At 37.7% G+C, this 12504-nt stretch overlaps 1 long non-coding RNA gene across 1 annotated transcript; it reads left to right on the forward strand.

Annotated features, from left to right (window-relative positions):
* The first annotated feature begins 432 nt into the window (after positions 1–432).
* On the forward strand, positions 433–2477 carry LOC107921957 (uncharacterized). The gene is made up of 3 exons (XR_001691159.2): positions 433–734; positions 1421–1506; positions 2432–2477. It is a non-coding gene; the product is annotated as an uncharacterized lncRNA (long non-coding RNA).
* Positions 2478–12504: the final 10027 nt, after the last annotated feature.

The raw sequence follows: 12504 nt of genomic DNA on the forward strand, positions 1-12504 counted from the left end.
TCATGGCTTAATCGGATGATCATACATCGGATAAACGGAGCTCCAGACTTCATCAAATATCAAATACAGTCCACTGGGTTGAGCAGGCCGAAGCACGCACTCCCTTATAGTGCCTCAAATATTCCATTGAGTGGAGACTTATGCTCAACGCTCCCTTATCTACTCCAAACAAATCAATGCACCTAAAGCCATATGCTCACAATGTCACAAATAATGGTGAGTACCCACAAATCCTATGGCATGCCAACTATTGTGACAGCCCAAAATTGACCCTAGTCGGGAAGTGGTTTCGGGACCACAAAACCGAGTTACAAGAAAATTTATTTTAATTTTAATTGCATATATTAAATGTGGTAGTGTATGTGTGGAAATAATAAAGGTTTAAAATTAGCCTTAGGAATGTGGATTTTCATGAAAGGACTTAGTTGAGAAATTTAGAAAAGATGATAGATAAATTGAAAGGATTAAATAATAACAAGGTGAGAAAGTATGGATTTGCATGTCAAAATGCCCTTAATTCATGAAGTGGCCGGCCATGTGATGATGGTCCTCCATTAAGTCAAGTTAAATACAATTTTATAATGGTAAATGATAAAATAATCTAAATAGAAACATAAATTAATAAGAAATGGAAGGTGGGAGAGTGTCATCTTCTCCTTGCAAAACCGAACATAAAGGAAGAAGGAAAGAAAAATGGTTAAAAAGCATTCGGTCAACTTAAGGGATTAATCAAGGTAAGATTGCATGTTATTTTTCATTAAATTTTGTTAAATTTAGTTAATAGACAAATCCATATTATAACACATAGGGTGATTTCTCTATTTGGTGAAAAAAAAATGGGCATTCGGATGTGATCGTTAGATGTTAAGAGGATAGTGTTTGATGCTTTGGAATGGAATATTAGAAAGATGAGTAATGAAATAGCTAATAGATATATGAACCTTGGTATGATATTATGGATAGATGTGGAGTTTTTGGTAGTAGAAACATTCGGCCAAATTATTATGTGGAGGAACTATGTGCTCAAATGAAAAGAAAAAAAATGATATTGCATCGAAATTGTATATTCGGCATTTAAAATTAAGTACATAGGTGATGTTAGATTGATCTTGCATATTCGGCTATATAGTATGCACATTGGTGAAATTTCTTTGATTCTATACAATCGACCAAATGAGGAGGTTGGTTTACAAAGTTGAGTTTGATTCATAATTATGTATATTTGAATGTAATCATATTTGGCATAATATTATTTTGGAAGGGATAATACATTTGGCTTTGAGATATAATATGAACATTAGTTGAGACTTGGATGTCTTGAACAAGGATGATTGTAAAAAAAAATGGAATTATTAAATTTATATATATATAGGTATCTTGCAAGGTAAATTAAATTACTAAACTTATTTATTTAATCAAGCTCAAGAATCCAAAGGAGGGGAATCAAGCAAAGGCAAAGCAAAGAATATTGAGTAGTTGATTGGGAATCACTTCATCCGACCTAAGGTAAGTCATTAAGCATATATTTTGTATCAATTTAAATGGTTATAACGTCTATGTAATGATGCTGAATGGAACGATAAATATATATATTTATACATGTATGCATGGGGTGATGAAAGTATTGAATAAAAAGAAAAGAGGTGAGATGAATTGAGTTGTTGGTTTAGGCACTAAGTGTGCGGGTGTAAACATTTATGATCATGAGATTGGCACTAAGTGTGCGGGTTTAAATTGTACAGCACTAAGTGTGCGAGTTTACAGTACATGGCACTAAGTGTGCGCGGTTGATTATTAAGCACTATGTGTGCGAACCCAATATATATTTTCTATAAATTATTTACATTAAGGGTGCGACTTTACCGAGTCGATTTTGGACAGCGGAAAGAGGTAAGTGTGCGAACTTGAAATGCATGGTACTAAGTGTGTGAGTTTAAAGTGCATGGCACTGAGTGTGCGTGGGTGATTACTAAACATTATGTGTGCAACCCAATATATACTTTCCATAAATTATTTACACGAAGGGTGCGGCTTTACCGAGTCAATTTTTGGACAGCGGAAAAGGTAAGTACCTTGAGTTCATGGCTAATAGGCGCTATGTTTATATTTGGAGTTGAGCTTGGTAAGTTTTGAACCTATGTGACAATTATAGTTGAAGTCACGTACATAAGGTTCATTGTGGAATAGGTGAAAGTTCGTTTAATTGTATGATTATAACGAAAATAAAATGATGTATGAAAGGTCAATGTAGGACTTGGTATGAGATTGAACCATAGGGTTTAAGGAACTATGGTATAGTTTGGTATGGATGGAGTACTTAACCTCATTTCATTGTTTCCTGTTGTGATAATTTTATTAATGGATGGTTGTGGAATGCTTATGGCTTACTGAGTTATATACTCATTCGGTGTTTGCTTGTCACCTATCCTAGGTTTCTTGGACTCGTCTCTTTTTGCGTGATCGTGCCGTCGTCGAAGTCATCACACCGGCTAGCAACCTTTGGTACTTTCTTCTTAGTTGGTCTAGGAGAACATTTCGGCATGTATAGGCTATTATGTTATGTTTGAACTTTGGTATGTAAACTTTTAGCCATGCGAAAATGGCATAAATGTTCGGTTGGATTTGGTTTTATAACGTTAGGTCGTAAGTCTTGGTAATACGATCTTTATGTCATGGTTGATTATTATTGGTGTTAAAATTTATGTTATGGCAAAAGTGTAGTGGGGGGGGGATGTTTGACAATGATTAGCCTTTGGTATGGCTAGTCATGATTATAATTTTGTGATATGTATGATGAATTACTAGTTAGATCAATAAGAAATCACTAAATGGACATAGTTGCTTCAGTAACAGATGCTGGCAGCAGCAGTGATGTGGGATTGAAAAATTACAACAATTAGTAGGAATGGAATTAAATAGTGGATAAATTAACCAGTGATGAGTCTATTTTCATATAGAAGTAACGAAACAATCATATGGACAGTATGTTAAGAGATATTCAGGTTCTCGCGAGACAGGGCCAGAACGGTTTCTGGGTTCCCTGTTCCGACTTTGTAAATTTATTATGAATTAACCAGAGATAATTAGGAGCCATGCCATATATGTATAGATTCCTCTTTGAGTATAGTTTCTATAGAAATAAACGGCATCAGTATTGAAGCTCTGTACAGGGAGATATCCAGGTCGTAATACACAAAGGTCAGTGTAGTCGACCCCAGTATCATGGGAGACTTTGACTAATAAACTGTACTAATTGGCCAGACCAAAAATTCTAGAAAAAAATATGTAGATGGGCATATGAGTCTAGTTTCAGGGAAAATTCACAGAACTGGATTTCGAGTCCCAGAGCTCAAGATATGATTTTTAAAGTGACTAGTACGCAGATTGGCAGCTTGTCTGGAAAAATTTTTAATAAGTGGTTTGAAGTCTGTTAACACCTCGTGTTCGACTCCGGCGACGGTCTCGGGTTCGGGGTGTCACATTTGATTGGTATCAGAGCTATGGTTTAGTCGGTTCTAGGACTACCATAGCACGTATGAGTCTAGCTATACATGCCTTAATGTTAATGTTTAAATGTGTGATGACTTCTGACGGTTAAAATTTTTGTTTTGGTTAGTAAATGGATCCCGGTGTAGAGAGAACCTTGGCGGATGACGTTGAAAGTGTAGCGGCTGCTCCTGCACAAGGGACGCCGCCTGTTGAACCTCAGTCATCTGCGAATAATCAAGGTGAGGGGGCTAAACAAGCCTTCTTTACCATGATGAATGAGTGGGTCGCGCAATATGCCCGAACCAATCCGGCTGTCCAACAATTCCCGAATTTGAATAATCCACCCCAAGAGCCCGTAATGCCATCAGTTGCTGATCCTGTGAGGCTGAGTAAACCACCTGTAGACTTGATTAGGAAGCGCGGGGCTGAGGAGTTCAAGGCCATAGTTACTGATGATGCCGAAAGGGTCGAGTTCTGGCTTGATAACACCATTCGGGTGTTCGATGAACTGTCATGCACACCCGATGAATGTCTAAAGTGTGCTATATCTTTGTTACGAGACTCAGCCTACTACTGGTGGAGGACCTTGATTTCCATAGTCCCAAACGAACGAGTTACTTGGGATTTCTTCCAAGCGGAATTTCGAAAGAAATATATTAGTCAACGGTTCATCGATCAAAAGCGTAAGGAATTCTTGGAACTCAAGCAAGGCCGTATGACAGTATCTGAGTACGAACATGAATTCGTAAGGCTCAGTAGGTATGCCCGGGAGTGTGTAGCTGATGAGGTTGCTATGTGCAAAAGATTTGAAGAAGGATTGAATGAAGATTTAAAGCTACTAGTGGGTATTCTGGAGATAAAAGAATTCGTGACACTAGTCGAACGAGCCTGCAAGGTGGAAGAACTTGGAAAGGGGAAGAAGAAGGCTGAATTTGAAGCTAGAGACTATCGTAAAAGATCGACGGGTAAAGCTCCGTTCTCAGCTGTAAAGAAGTTCAGGGAGGACACTAATAAGTCGAGGATGACTGCGGGAATTTCCATCAGAGCACGACCATCGACGGACTCCCGAACTACTTTGGTAGCTAGTGTGGGCAATAATCGTCTAGAGAGACCTGAGTGTCCCCAATGTGGAAGACGACACATAGGTGAATGTTGGGGTAAGTCTATTAACAGGGCCTGTTACGGATGCGGTTCGAAGTACCACTTCATTAGAGATTGCACGGAGCTTGATGAGAAGAATAAGGTTCAAGGTGCAAGACCTAGTGGAGTGACAACTAGAGGTAGACCACCGAGAATTTTAGGAGGTAGGGGTGGTAGTCAGAGAGGGGTCTCTGATACGGCTGTTCGAGCCGAGAACCGTACTCCTGCTAGAGCATATGCCATTCGCGCACGAGAGGAGGCATCCTCCCCTGACGTCATCACTGGTACCTTCACTCTCTTTGATACTAATGTGATTGCATTGATTGACCCTGGCTCTACTCATTATTATGTATGTGAAACCTTAGCATCCAGTAAGACTCTACCTGTTGAGTCTACTGAGTTCGTAATTCGAGTGTCAAATCCCTTGGGTCATTACATGCTTGTCGACAAAGTGTGTAAGAGATGTCCCCTAGTAATTCAAGGTTCTTGTTTTCCGGCGGACTTGATGCTTCTGCCGTTTGATGAATTTGATGTAATTCTTGGTTTGGATTGGCTGACCGCGCATGATGCGGTTGTGAATTGCAAAAGCAAGACTATTGATTTGAGGTGCGCAAATAACGAAGTAATCCGAGTTGAGTCTACGGATTTGGAGGGGTTGCCAGCTGTAATATCAGCAATGTTGGCCCAGAAATATGTAAGAAAAGGGTGCGAAGCATACCTTGCGTATGTACTTGATGATAAAGAATTAGAAAAGAAACCCGAAACTGTGCGGGTGGTTTGTGAATACCCAGATGTTTTTCCTGAAGAATTACCGGGTTTACCACCTGTTCGGGAGGTAGAGTTTGGTATTGAGCTTGTACCTGGAACTACGCCAATTTCGATAGCTCCGTATCGAATGGCACCAACCGAGTTAAAGGAATTGAAAGCTCAATTGCAAGAGTTGACGGATAGAGGTTTCGCTCGACCAAGTTTCTCACCTTGGGGTGCACCAGTATTGTTCGTGAAAAAGAAGGACGGAACCATGAGGTTGTGCATTGACTATCGTTAGTTGAATAAAGTGACCATAAAGAATAAATATCCGTTACCGCGTATTGATGATTTGTTTGATCAATTAAAGGGAGCCTCAGTGTTTTCAAAGATAGATTTGAGATCGGGTTATTATCAGTTGCGGATTCGAGATTCGGACGTACCGAAAACTGCTTTCAGAACGAGGTACGGTCACTACGAGTTCTTAGTGATGCCATTCGGGCTCACTAATGCCCCTGCGGTATTTATGGATTTGATGAATCGGATCTTCAGACCCTATTTGGATCGGTTCGTAGTTGTGTTCATTGATGACATCTTGGTCTATTCAAGAGATGAGACCGAACATGCTGAACACCTGAGATTAGCGTTGCAAATTTTGCGGGATAAGCAGTTATATGCGAAGTTCAGTAAGTGTGAGTTCTGGTTAAGAGAGGTTAGCTTCTTGGGTCATGTGGTATCCGCATCGGGTATTCGAGTTGACCCGAGCAAAATTTCAGCCATACTTAATTGGAAGCCTCCAAGAAATGTTACCGAAGTTCGGAGCTTCCTGGGGCTCGCCGGTTATTACCGACGATTTGTAAAAGGTTTCTCGATGATAGCCACACCAATGACGAAGCTACTTCAAAAGGATGCTAAGTTCGAATGGACGGAGAAATGTCAGAAAAGCTTCGATCAACTGAAAACTCATTTGACTGAAGCTCCAATTTTAGTGCAACCCGAATCAGGCAAAGAGTTTGTCATTTATAGTGACGCATCCCTACTCGGGTTGGGTTGCGTATTGATGCAAGAAGGTCGAGTTGTGGCCTATGCATCGAGACAATTGAAGTCACACGAGAGAAATTATCCAACCCATGATCTCGAACTAGCCGCCATCGTATTTGCTTTGAAAATATGGCGACATTATTTGTTTGGCGAAAAGTGCCATGTATTTTCGGATCACAAAAGTCTCAAATATTTGATGACTCAAAGAGACTTAAATCTGCGACAAAGACGTTGGCTTGAGTTGTTGAAAGATTACGAGCTTGTCATTGATTACCACCCGGGAAAGGCTAATGTGGTTGCGGACGCCTTAAGCTGAAAATCGCTGTTTGCTTTACGAGCGATGAATGTGCACTTGTCTATTCTACCCGACAATGTGTTAGTAGCTGAATTAAAAGCCAAACCATTATTGATTCATCAAATTCGTGAAGCCCAGAAAGTTGATGATGAATTGGTTGCAAAACGGGCTGAGTGTGTCCCGAACAAGGAATCGGAGTTTCAAATGGATGACGATGATTGTTTGAGGTTCAGAAGTTGTTTGTGTGTTCCAAGGAATTCGGAACTTATTTCGATGATTTTGAATGAGGCTCATAGTGGCCGAATGTCTATCCACCCGGGTAGTACTAAAATGTACAACGATCTGAAACGTCAATTTTGGTGGCCGGGCATGAAACGAGACATTTTTGAATTTGTTTCAAGGTGTTTGATATGTCAACAAGTAAAAGCGGAACATCAAGTGCCATCTGGATTACTTCAGCCAATCATGATACCCGAAAGGAAATGGGATCGAGTGACAATGGACTTTGTGTCTGGGTTACCTCTGACTCAGAATAAGAAAGACTCGGTCTGGGTTATTGTTGATAGATTGACCAAGTCTGCTCATTTTATCCCTGTCCGTACAGATTTTTCGCTCGATAAATTGGCAGAAATATACATCTCCCAAATTGTTCGATTGCATGGTGTACCTATTTCTATCGTGTCAGATAGAGACCCAAGATTTACATCGAGATTTTGGAAGAAATTGCAAGAAGCTTTGGGTACCAAGCTGCATTTTAGCACTGCTTTTCACCCCCAAACCGATGGTCAATCTGAACGAACAATTCAGATACTCGAGGATATGTTGAGATGTTGCGTCTTAGAGTTCTGTGGTTCATGGGAAAGATATTTGCCTTTGATTGAATTTGCTTATAACAATAGCTTTCAATCAAGCATTAAGATGGCACCTTACGAGGCTTTATACGGTCGCAAGTGCCGTACCCCATCATTTTGGACTGAACTTAGTGAAAGTAAAATTTTTGGGGTTGATTTGATTAAGGATGCCGAGCAGAAAGTCCGAGTAATTCGCGAAAGTTTGAAAGCCTCTTCGGATCGTCAAAAGTCGTATGCGAATTTGAAAAGAAAAGACATTGAATATCAGGTTGGAGATAAAGTATTTCTCAAAGTTTCACCCTGGAAGAAGGTGCTTAGATTTGGTCGTAAGGGCAAATTGAGTCCGAGGTTCATCGGTCCGTACGAAGTGTCCGAACGAGTTGGACCAGTTGCATACTGATTAATTTTTACCCCCTGAGCTTGAAAAGATTCACAATGTTTTCCATGTCTCGATGCTTCGACGATATAGGTCCGACCCGTCACACGTAATCACTCCATCTGAGATCGAGATTCAGCCTAACTTGAGTTATGAAGAAGAACCGGTTCGCATTTTGATGCGTGAAGTAAAAGAGTTGCGAAATAAGAAAATCCCATTAGTGAAGGTGTTGTGGCATAAACACGGAATTGAAGAAGCCACTTGGGAACTTGAGGACTCTATGAAGGATCGATATCCAAAATTATTCACCGGTAAGATTTTCGGGGACGAAAATTTCTTGAGTGGGGGAGAGTTGTGACAGCCCAAAATTGACCCTAGTCGGGAAGTGGTTTCGGGACCACAAAACCGAGTTACAAGAAAATTTATTTTAATTTTAATTGCATATATTAAATGTGGTAGTGTATGTGTGGAAATAATAAAGGTTTAAAATTAGCCTTAGGAATGTGGATTTTCATGAAAGGACTTAGTTGAGAAATTTAGAAAAGATGATAGATAAATTGAAAGGATTAAATAATAACAAGGTGAGAAAGTATGGATTTGCATGTCAAAATGCCCTTAATTCATGAAGTGGCCGGCCATGTGATGATGGTCCTCCATTAAGTCAAGTTAAATACAATTTTATAATGGTAAATGATAAAATAATCTAAATAGAAACATAAATTAATAAGAAATGGAAGGTGGGAGAGTGTCATCTTCTCCTTGCAAAACCGAACATAAAGGAAGAAGGAAAGAATAATGGTTAAAAAGCATTCGGTCAACTTAAGGGATTAATCAAGGTAAGATTGCATGTTATTTTTCATTAAATTTTGTTAAATTTAGTTAATAGACAAATCCATATTATAACCCATAGGGTGATTTCTCTATTTGGTGAAAAAAAAAATGGGCATTCGGATGTGATCGTTAGATGTTAAGAGGATAGTGTTTGATGCTTTGGAATGGAATATTAGAAAGATGAGTAATGAAATAGCTAATAGATATATGAACCTTGGTATGATATTATGGATAGATGTGGAGTTTTTGGTAGTAGAAACATTCGGCCAAATTATTATGTGGAGGAACTATGTGCTCAAATGAAAAGAAAAAAAATGATATTGCATCGGAATTGTATATTCGGCATTTAAAATTAAGTACATAGGTGATGTTAGATTGATCTTGCATATTCGGCTATATAGTATGCACATTGGTGAAATTTCTTTGATTCTATACAATCGACCAAATGAGGAGGTTGGTTTACAAAGTTGAGTTTGATTCATAATTATGTATATTTGAATGTAATCATATTTGGCATAATATTATTTTGGAAGGGATAATACATTTGGCTTTGAGATATAATATGAACATTAGTTGAGACTTGGATGTCTTGAACAAGGATGATTGTAAAAAAAAAATGGAATTATTAAATTTATATATATATAGGTATCTTGCAAGGTAAATTAAATTACTAAACTTATTTATTTAATCAAGCTCAAGAATCCAAAGGAGGGGAATCAAGCAAAGGCAAAGCAAAGAATATTGAGTAGTTGATTGGGAATCACTTCATCCGACCTAAGGTAAGTCATTAAGCATATATTTTGTATCAATTTAAATGGTTATAACGTCTATGTAATGATGCTGAATGGAACGATAAATATATATATTTATACATGTATGCATGGGGTGATGAAAGTATTGAATAAAAGAAAAGAGGTGAGATGAATTGAGTTGTTGGTTTAGGCACTAAGTGTGCGGGTGTAAACATTTATGATCATGAGATTGGCACTAAGTGTGCGGGTTTAAATTGTACAGCACTAAGTGTGCGAGTTTACAGTACATGGCACTAAGTGTGCGCGGTTGATTATTAAGCACTATGTGTGCGAACCCAATATATATTTTCTATAAATTATTTACATTAAGGGTGCGACTTTACCGAGTCGATTTTGGACAGCGGAAAAAGGTAAGTGTGCGAACTTGAAATGCATGGTACTAAGTGTGTGAGTTTAAAGTGCATGGCACTGAGTGTGCGTGGGTGATTACTAAACATTATGTGTGCAACCCAATATATATTTTCCATAAATTATTTACACGAAGGGTGCGGCTTTACCGAGTCAATTTTTGGACAGCGGAAAAGGTAAGTACCTTGAGTTCATGGCTAATAGGCGCTATGTTTATATTTGGAGTTGAGCTTGGTAAGTTTTGAACCTATGTGACGATTATAGTTGAAGTCACGTACATAAGGTTCATTGTGGAATAGGTGAAAGTTCGTTTAATTGTATGATTATAACGAAAATAAAATGATGTATGAAAGGTCAATGTAGGACTTGGTATGAGATTGAACCATAGGGTTTAAGGAACTATGGTATAGTTTGGTATGGATGGAGTACTTAACCTCATTTCATTGTTTCCTGTTGTGATAATTTTATTAATGGATGGTTGTGGAATGCTTATGGCTTACTGAGTTATATACTCATTCGGTGTTTGCTTGTCACCTATTCTAGGTTTCTTGGACTCGTCTCTTTTTGCGTGATCGTGCCGTCGTCGAAGTCATCACACCGGCTAGCAACCTTTGGTACTTTCTTCTTAGTTGGTCTAGGAGAACATTTCGGCATGTATAGGCTATTATGTTATGTTTGAACTTTGGTATGTAAACTTTTAGCCATGCGAAAATGGCATAAATGTTCGGTTGGATTTGGTTTTATAACGTTAGGTTGTAAGTCTTGGTAATACGATCTTTATGTCATGGTTGATTATTATTGGTGTTAAAATTTATGTTATGGCAAAAGTGTAGTAGGGGGGGATGTTTGACAATGATTAGCCTTTGGTATGGCTAGTCATGATTATAATTTTGTGATATGTATGATGAATTACTAGTTAGATCAATAAGAAATCACTAAATGGACATAGTTGCTTCAGTAACAGATGCTGGCAGCAGCAGTGACGTGGGATTGAAAAATTACAACAATTAGTAGGAATGGAATTAAATAGTGGATAAATTATGTAATCGAAGCTCGATGAGTCTATTTTCATATAGAAGTAACGAAACAATCATATGGATAGTATGTTAAGAGATATTCAGGTTCTCGCGAGACAGGGCCAGAACGGTTTCTGGGTTCCCTGTTCCGACTTTGTAAATTTATTATGAATTAACCAGAGATAATTAGGAGCCATGCCATATATTTATAGATTCCTATTTGAGTCTAGTTTCTATAGAAATAAACGGCATCAGTATTGAAGCTCTGTACAGGGAGATATCCAGGTCGTAATACACAAAGGTCAGTGTAGTCGACCCCAGTAACATGGGAGACTTTGACTAATAAACTGTACTAATTGGCCAGACCAAAAATTCTAGAAAAAAATATGTAGATGGGCATATGAGTCTAGTTTCAGGGAAATTCACAGAACTGGATTTCGAGTCCCAGAGCTCAAGATATGATTTTTAAAGTGACTAGTACGCAGATTGGCAGCTTGTCTGGAAAAATTTTTAATAAGTGGTTTGAAGTCTGTTAACACCTCGTGTTCGACTCCGGCGACGGTCTCGGGTTCGGGGTGTCACAACTATATCCAATGGATCCACCATGCATGTTGCCAATATATTTAGTCAAACATAACATATAAATCAGTCGTTATTGTGCTCAATCTAATGTGACAAAATGATTATGTATAACTTGTAACATAGCCATTTATCACCCAATTAAATCAAACAATTCATTCATCAATTTCTCATATTCAATTACCAATTGTAACACCAACATATCATGATAAAAAAAATTAGTACACATGCTTAAAATCATCCTTAAAATTAATCTAATTAAATAGCACAACACCACCTAAAAATTTACTTACCATTATTTTCAATATAAATTCAATTTTTCACATTTAATACCAATCTTGCAAAATCAATCATTCATCCATAATTAATTAATTTTAATCATTAATTAAGGTACTAATTAAACATAATTGATTGTCAATTTACCAAATCGCCATTAGAAACACTCACCACACAATTTTATTCTATCATAACAAGTGATTAACTAGGCAATTTTGAGCTTCAATTCCAGTTATCTCGATCCTCTTCAAGATTCAGAGCTTCAACAGAGATAAAGTAGTCATTACCACCTTTCCAAAGCTATATTAAACACGAATTTCAATTAACTATGCTGATCGAAATAATTTCACAAAGATACCTTATCGAATTTGTAACATCAAGTCAAAAACTCGACTCCTCACAAAATCGATATCTCCAACCCTCCTAATCACTTCCAGCCATCAATACTAAACCAAATAACATAAACTAAGCATCAATTTCACATTTAAATAAATTTCACAAAAATCCAAAAAATTAATTCAAGAAGATGATAAAATTTAGATTTCTTCAAATTGCCTTACAAATCATATTCAATCTTTACAAATAAAACCAAAAACCTTTTAATAAATAAATTTTGAGTTGGAACATCCATTGATTTTTGGATTTCCTCTCAAAATTCAAGATTCACCCTTAAAGCACCATAAGTTTTTGAAGAAGATGACAT

The sequence above is a fragment of the Gossypium hirsutum genome, chromosome D01 (genome assembly GCF_007990345.1).
Source record: "Gossypium hirsutum isolate 1008001.06 chromosome D01, Gossypium_hirsutum_v2.1, whole genome shotgun sequence".
In the NCBI taxonomy this organism is placed as follows: Eukaryota; Viridiplantae; Streptophyta; class Magnoliopsida; order Malvales; family Malvaceae; genus Gossypium; species Gossypium hirsutum.